Consider the following 9064-nt stretch of genomic DNA (forward strand, 5'->3'; position numbering starts at 1 on the left):
CAAAACCAACCCGATCGATCATAATAAAATTAAACTTGTAATATTATTTTGGTTACGAAAACGTATTCATAACAAAAGCTGTCCCTACAATGTACGACTCGGCATGATTTGCAATTCGCTAAAAATAAACAACTGAGCTTGTACCATTTTTATGTTTTGCCTAGCTTATAAACTAAATTGCTATTCATTGTGCTACATCCAAATGGCAAATCCTGCCAAATCCTCACACTTTATGAAGCTAAGGTCGAACCGGTACCAACATTTATTCATGTTGGTAAGAACAGATTCAAAGCCCAGCGGCGTCAGCAAAAATAATAATATTTTCGCAAAGCACGTGGCTACCGGTTATTGTGAATTTTTAATTCCCTCCAGGGCGTTTCAGGATTTCAAATTAATTTATGGATGCCCGCCTCCCCCGACGAATGAAACCAACTTAAATAACAAGCTAATTAAAATATTTCAGCTTGAACGAATCATTCAGCGAGCGAGCGATTCTGATTTAAGAGAAAGCACTCGCACGTTAACGAAACGGATCCAGATCCGTTCCGATATGTTACATTGCGGTGGGGTATGTTTGGTTTGAATTTCGACTGCGGAAGCTGAAATTTATTGCCAACACGTTGGGCCTCAGCCACTCGACGAGTGTCGAGCATCCGCGGTTTGGAATTCTGTATGTGTGTGAATATTCGGAGATAGCCTCATCCTACCTACGCGGCTCCAAATATGAAATATAGCCGCATTTCAATAAAGTTCTCCGCCATTAGTGTGAATTGAGGCTGCCAAAGAAAGCGGGGTGCGGGCTTGTGTATCCTTTGGGGTTGATGGTTAATTTATTGCCCGTGAAGAATTGTGGCGGTTGCTACTTTTTGCGATAAATTGGACAATAGAGGGTGGAAACTTTCGCTTCACAGGAGGGCGTACTTAAATGATGGTATCGTGCTTGTTTGGATTTCTTCAATTGAAAATTAGGCAACAAGTTCGATATTTGTTCCTGTGACTAATTGTTTTTATTGCCCTCGTGTGGTTGTACATCGATACAGGAGATAAGACGGTACTTTCATAAGCAAGTATACTCAAACACCGACTCGAAAGGATTCTTAGTGTCAACAGCAGATTTATGCTAGATGTCCAGCGTCACCATGTTTCGACTGTAACGAGTGTCGGCTAATGGTATTGTCGTAGGTGTCCAGAACAAAATTGTTTCGAAAACAGTTTGCTGATTTTCTTCCATAACGACCGAATTCACACTGACAAGTGACAAGTGCAAAACAGCGGATGTAAACAATACACTCTAAAGAGAAACTTGGCAAAATTTGGTTCATCTCGGTCAAGTGTGAAGCGTTGTTTTTGAAAAGTTTTAACCGATTTTTTAACGTCACGAAACAATATGCTGTACGCTTCCTGACTGGGAAGGCACCTAAAATGTGAGACACTTGCCTACACCGTCCCTAAGTGATATCAGGTTCGCAGAACTAAAACCAAACTACACCACCAGTTCGGTTCGAACATATCCTCGCGTAACTAGAACAGAGCTCGCTCAATCGAATCGACACTTCGAAAACGTTACGTCCAATCGAACTAATCAAAATTAGATGACTTTTTCGCTTGACATGCTCAGCGGATTCTGCACTCGAAGGCAATAACGTCCCGAGGGTAACAAAGTGTAAATATATCATCCACTTGCCAACCCTTAAATATCATATCAATCTGTAAAACCCTATAAAAGTTTGAAGAAGAAAAAAAATGCCAGAAGAAGACATTTTCTAGGAAGCAATTGTTTCGTTAGTAGACCAGTACCGTAGCATGTACAGTAAATGTGTAAAGCTAGATTGAATTCAATCCAATTCGAGCGAAAAGTCAACTAGTAAACCGAACGGCGAATAGATCCAACCTAAACTACCACTGCAGCTGTATAGTGAGTTACAGAGTTTCAATTCAAAGAAAAGAGAAAGTAACGTTTAAAGTTACGTATAGTAGAATAACTAAATTAAGGGGTCCAAAACAAACTAGTCGATGATTAGGAACAAGATACCAAATGATCTGGATGTCGTTGCCGAATTGATGTTGTATTCCTATCATTATTTAACCATTCGTAGCCCGAGTGATATGTGTGTGTATTTTGTCGTTACTAATATAGTCTGTATAGGTTTAGCTGAAGCAGTTGTACATACACTACCAATAAAGTAAATTAAATCTAGTTTTAAATTTTAATGGGGACTATCGGTTGATGCGATGCCACTGATATAAGTTAAGAACTGTGATTCTTTCAGTTGAATGTTACTCTGTGATTTTTGAATCGACAGATTGTCACTCGATTCTCATTCGTTACTTTTCGCTCTATATCAAAAGTTTGACTTAACACTACAAAAGTGTGAGCTGTCAGCTCGATGATAATCTAATTCAAACCTAGCGTTACTAGTTTAACCACATGTGCGTGATAATAAGGCGGAGAATACCAGATAAGTGTACGTCATAATTACGCATATGATTGATACAAAATTGACGACATAAATTGCCTGTTAAGGGATAAAACAAACAATAGTGGCCAAATTTGTCCCCCTCATCCTGAACGGTCTAGCCTCACAGTGGAAAAAGGGCTGGTCGAAGCAACAACAGAATTATTCTAAAGCATCGCGACGGAAAATAACCCAATGGACTCGAATGGGTCATTCGAATCGTTGTGGATCCGAGAAAGTTGAGCTTTGTAGGGTGCGTTTCCAATGCAAGTGAAGTTTTTTCCACTGGGTAAAGCAACTACATGGAGAGAGCAATTTTCGCCTCAATTAGGTTAGGCAAAAAAAGATATTTTGAGAAGAAGACCACTTCAAAGGAAAGGGGAAAAGTTTTCATCTTTAGCGACTAATAGATATTATCTAGCAATAAATCAGAGCGTTGATAGACACTCATGATATACTGTTAATGCCTTCAATTACAAAACGATGATCTATTAAGTGTGTAGACTCTGAACAAAGTTTGAGAAACAGTAGAAAATAATGGACAAGTTTCAATTTTCTAGCACAGTAAGACATATGTAGCGTTTAAGCTAGGCTGGAGTAAAAAAAATTGGGGGTATACTAAACCCTACAGTCTAGAAAGTTGTAACCAAAGAGACCCTCTATCACCTGAACACACATCACTAAAGATTAAGAGTACCGTCGGAGACCACAAAAATACTTGGGAATCGATCAAAAAGCTATTTCCAATAATCGACATGTAGGAATACAAATCAATCAAAAGTGCATTCCAGGCAAAATAAATTTCAATGCATGAAAAACACTCGATCAAAACATATATAAAGTTATCATTATTTACACTGTAAAAACATCATATTACTACGTTAAGAGAATTTAAGAAGTTCAATAAAACAAATTTCAACCAAACAATGTTTCAATGATTTTTTCATTAGTATGCTATAATCAACCAATATATGCTTGAGCAAATCTAAGAGAAGAGAAGACAATCGCGTAGCTAATTTGTTCCAGTCCTAACCTCAATATTGATATTAATATCCTGATCGACCATCTTGGATTCCTATGAAACTTTACACATTTCATCGGCATGGAAGACTAAACATTTTCCACAATCAGTAAGATCATGGGACCCTTAAAAGGATTCTTTTCCGCTGGGTACTCGCCGTAGCTTCTTGTCTAATTTTGTGTTTTGTCGGTCACGTATTGTTTTTTTTTTTGTTCTCAGCGTTTCCGCGATTCGTAACTTTGTTTTGTTGTGCTGACCTTTTTTTTTGTACGCTGAGAACTGATGTGTCCACTACCAGGGGGCTCCGTTTGTGAGCTTTTTGGTGTGGGGGTAAGAGGCGGGCTATTAATAAAAAAAAATTTGACTCAAGAGCAATTTTTTAAAAGGGCGTAAGCATTTCTACATGCATTAATTTCATTTTTTTTTTTGTTCGATTACTGTATTTCACACAACAAAACTTTCTGAGGACGAGTTTGAGAGAACGAATATTTATGCGTGAAAAAAAATATACACTGAAAAAAATGTTGTGTCATTTTTTACAAAAACAAAAATTTGTGTATAAAATTTAAATGGTAAAAAACACCATTTTTTTAAATTTTTTATATTTTGTCAATAAAAACCTCAAGAGAAAAGAAACATTTCGAATGTGATTATATGATGGAAAACTTATCGGTAAAAAAGTTTTTCTAACAATAATTTTATACATTTTTTTAATTTTCCAAAATGCGATAGTTTTCGAGATATTTGGAATTTTGTTCCAACAAAAACAGTTAAATCGTGTGATTATGCACTTTTTAAAAGTTATTCGCGTTACCCAATTATAAAATGTCAAAAATCTAATGTTTATCATTTTAAAGACGTAAAAGAAACTTTTTCAGTGTATTTGGATCATGGAGAAGCTTTCAATAAAAACTTTTTCCTAACAACAACTTTTGACATATTTTTTATAATTCTTACTATTTGCAGTCAAAATTACAATTTTCTTTTTTAATATGATTCTAAACGCTATTTTAAATCAAAATGCTTATAACAAAAAATTTCTGAAACGTAGTAGTTCTCGAAATATTTCAAATTTTGTTTTAACAACATAATTCTTTTGTTTTATTACGACCTTTTCAGAAGTTATTCGCGTTTCTCCATCAACAATAATAAATTTTTCAAAAGACCCATAACATTTCCTGTAACTTTCTCTTTGACATCAAGGTGATATTGTAAACCATTTGAAAGCTCTACGAAAACAATCAAAATACTATTCAACCGTAGGGTCTTATGATTAAACTAAATAGTTCTATCATATTTTGGTTGTTTTCGTATAGCTTTCAAATGGTTTACAATATCACCTTGATGTAAAAGAGAAAGTTACAGGAAATGTTATGGGCCTTTTGAAAAACTTTTTATTATTGATGGAGAAACGCAAATAACTTCTGAAAAGGTCGTAAGAAAACAAAAGAATTGTGTTGTTAAAAAGAAATTTGAAATATCTCGAGAACAACCACATTTCAATTTTTTTTTGTTATTGGCATTTTGATTTAAAATAGCGTTTAAAATCATATTCAAAAAGAAAATTGTATATTTTACTGCAAATAGTATGAATTATAAAAATATGTCAAAAGTTATTGTTAGAAAAACTTTTTTATTGAAAGCTTCTCCACGATCCAAATACACTGAAAACGTTTGAAAACGATAAACATTAGATTTTTGACATTTTACGATGAGGTAACGCGAATAACTTTTAAAAAGGGCATAATCACATGAATTAACTGTTTTTGTTGGAACAAAATTCCAAATATCTCGAAAACTATCGCATTTTTGAAGATTTTTGCTAGATTTAAAATTAGACTAAGAATTATATTTTGTGAAAAAATACAGTTTTGTATGTCAATTAGTATGAAATTCAAAAACATGTATAAAGTTTTTTTTATTCGTTTATTTGGCACGGCTCAAGGCGTTAGCTTCACGGAACCGTGGGTATTTTATACACTTAGATGATGCAAACAATAAAAATAATAAACAATTAGTGCTAAGATCAATCCCGTACGCGCGACTTGCCATTGCGCGCGGAGATCCGTTTTCGTGTCGGGGAAATATTTGCATCCACGTCAACTGTATCATGGGGGTCATTCATATCTCTCTCGTCTTCGCACAGGTCCGGGTCATCATCGGGGTTACTGCCTTGATGTTCGCGATCAGGTGTTGTTTCCTTTTCGAGTCACGAGCCTGAACCCTCCGTCATTGCTAGTAGCTCCCTCATTGATGGTATTAACTCTTGAGCTTGTGGTACTTGACGCGGATTTTGCAGTTGTCATTATTGCTTGAACAGCAGCCACAAATTTGGCAACCGTTTGTGGCTCAGAAAATGATATTGTAGACTGAGTGTTGGTATTTCTTTCTGTAGGTGAGCTTTTCTTAGCGGTTTCTGGGCAGGGTTGTCCGTAATGTGCCTTTTGTTCACAGAACTGGCACGTGTTAGTTTGTCCTTGATATGTACATAGAGTTCGCTGTATAATGGTATCACCCCCTTCTGTTGTGTACTGCAGGGTAAGGTAGGAGAGAATGGGTTGGTCTACCCGCATTCTCACCACAAAAACTCTCCTTCAGCAAATGTTCCACATCACCAATACTTGGTCTTATGCGGAAAGACCGGAAGTCAACGGCCACCGTGTTAGCCCTAAGAATCACATTTTGTTGATGAGACTCAGTCATCTTGATAGATCACGATACGAGAATAATAGTAACGGTTCACTTTGTTCTTCTGACAATGCACACAAGAAAAAATCAACTGCTTGCGCTGGCTTGAGTAGCAGCAGAGAGCACACTAGTATTGTGACTGGTGCCTTTGGTAATTGAGAATAGACTGGACATGTATAAAGTTATTGTTGGAAAAACTTTTTTACCGATAAGTTCTCCATCATATAATCACATTCAAAATGTTCTTTTCTCTTTAGGTTTTTGTTTCTAAAATATAAAAAATTAGAAAAAATGGGTTTTTTTTGCAATTAAAATTTTTAACACAAATTTTTGTTTTTGTGAAAAATGACACAACCTTTTTTTCAGTGTATATTTTTTCGCACATAAATATTCATTCCCTGAAACTCGTTCTCAGAAAGTTCTGCTGTATAAAATACAGTAATCGAACAAAAAAATTGAAATTAAAGCATGTACAAATGTGTACGCCTTTTTGAAAAGTTGCTCTTGTATCAAAATATTGCAATTATCAGAGAAAATAATGGAGATTCATAAATCGAACACAACTTCAAAGTTTCGTTCGAATCGACGACGGTCATATTTTGTGGTCGGCCGGTTTCTCATGGAATCAACCCTCCCGCAACTTGACATTTAACCTAAGTTTCTCGAAACCACCGTGTTTGGGATGATGTCGCCACAGTAGAGTGCCGTCCAATAAATGTGATACAGTAAATTTCTATGTGAGAAAATAATTTCGCGACGTCTTTTACGAACTTTTTTTTTCTTTATTTACATTCGGACGAAATAATCAAGATAATCATTTCAAAACAGCGTTATAATTTATTGTGCATATAAACAAGTTAATTCGTCATTTCGGTGTTTCATAAAATGACTACGAACAGTGCCGAATGTAAAATGCAGAATGCATGATTTGATTTGAGTGCGCTTCTAGTGTGAGCCCGTCGCCCTTGAAACATCTTTCGCATATTACAATCCTTTTGTCGTTAATCCTTAAATACATTTAGTATTGTGATTGTCATTTTTACTTCGCATTTGACAAAGGCAGAGTTGATGTCGTTTGTTTGTATTTCTGACAGCATATCATCTAACTGCTAGGCGCTGTGACATTTACGGTGCAAAGATTTCCACGAATTTCAGAAGTGATGACAGCTCGTTTTTTATCGAAGAGGGATAAAACATGGACTTCATCATTGTGCGTTTCGTTTCTATTGTAATTCAAATATTACTACCCTAATATCTTAAAAACTAAATTAAGGTATTATCCAGCTGGTATGCGCACCGCTTGTTTGTATGCCGATGATTCCAAAAAAAATGATCGTAGTACAGTTACCGAGGGGCAAGCACTAGCAGGTTTGAGTGCGTCGTATTGAAAATACCAAACATATTTTGAATATAATTAAAGTAAATAATGAAAGAATTTAAAAATACTTCTGTTGTAGTTAATAAGGTACTTAATGTAATTAACGTCGATGTGTGAGTACTTAAAGTATTGACGGTAATTAAAATATTTTACGTATTTAAAGTACGAAGTTGCTGACAGCAACTTGCTGTACTTAAAATCTTTTCTGTAATTAAAGTACAATGAATTTTACACGTACTTTTTAAATATTTGCGGTATTTAATGTACTTTATGGTACTTAATGTAACTAATTAAGTACTACTTTTGGCACTGCGTCGTATTGAATATTTAGTGCTTGCCCCTCGACGGTTACATTACTTTTATAACAAAACAACGCTAAACCCCCATAAAGTCTTCGAAAGTCAATTATCAAAAGTAAAAAAATCTTATCGAGAAAATTTTCACTTTAAACACGAGTTTACGCTTTTTTAGAAATTAGTCTTGAATAAAGTTTGATCCGCCATTTTAGACCCACAGACCCAAAAAAAAGTTGTTTCAACGATTTGTATAGGAGCTGTCAAGTTGTTCCCCCTCTGCATGGAATCCCTCTTACAAACGGGATGCAAAACAGTGCTGCTGAATTTATTCTATCTACTTTGCATACACATCAACATTTCATACAAATTGAATAAAAGTGCACACAGAGAAAAAAATATTGGTAAAAATAAGAGTTTTTCACTTTTAGCAAAAAAACAACCAACGCATACTCTTAGTTTGAAAATAAAACTTTTATTTTGATTACTATTCTTCATAAGCTTAAAAGGAAAGCTTTTATTTTGATTATTATTCTTGATTAATTTAAAAGTTTTACTTACAATATAGGCATTGGTTGTTTTTTGCTAAGAGCAGGATACTCTTACTTTTACCAACATTTTTTTCTGTGTGCAGAAAGACGATATAGTTGCGTATATATATATATATATATATATATATATATATATATATATATATATATATATATATATATATATATATATATATATATATATATATATATATATATATATATATATATATATATATATATATATATATATATATATATATATATATATATATATATATATATATATATATATATATATATATATATATATATATATATATATATATATATATATATATATATATTAAAATTAAATTAAATTTTTAAATACAGCTAGTATTGTGAATTCTTGATTGAGGTGCGATCTTTGAAATACAATTATTTTCAGCAATTGTAAAAAGCATGCAAAACGAATCTGGCAACGATGAAGCATGTTGGCTTTAGATTTACAGCAGGGCCTAGTTGAAAAAAATGAGAAAATTACGAAGCCTGTTATCGTCTCTTCCCTTAGGAGCAAATTTAAACGTTTTTATTGGTGATAACTGACAAATTTTTTTGCGGATTGTACACTGACTTCATTACGATTGATTGCTGATTATCTAATGAGAGTTGTTTAGGAAGTGGTAAGTAAGAATTCGTGCCAATCCGACCCATAG

Source organism: Topomyia yanbarensis, chromosome 2 (assembly GCF_030247195.1).
Source record: "Topomyia yanbarensis strain Yona2022 chromosome 2, ASM3024719v1, whole genome shotgun sequence".
In the NCBI taxonomy this organism is placed as follows: domain Eukaryota; kingdom Metazoa; phylum Arthropoda; class Insecta; order Diptera; family Culicidae; genus Topomyia; species Topomyia yanbarensis.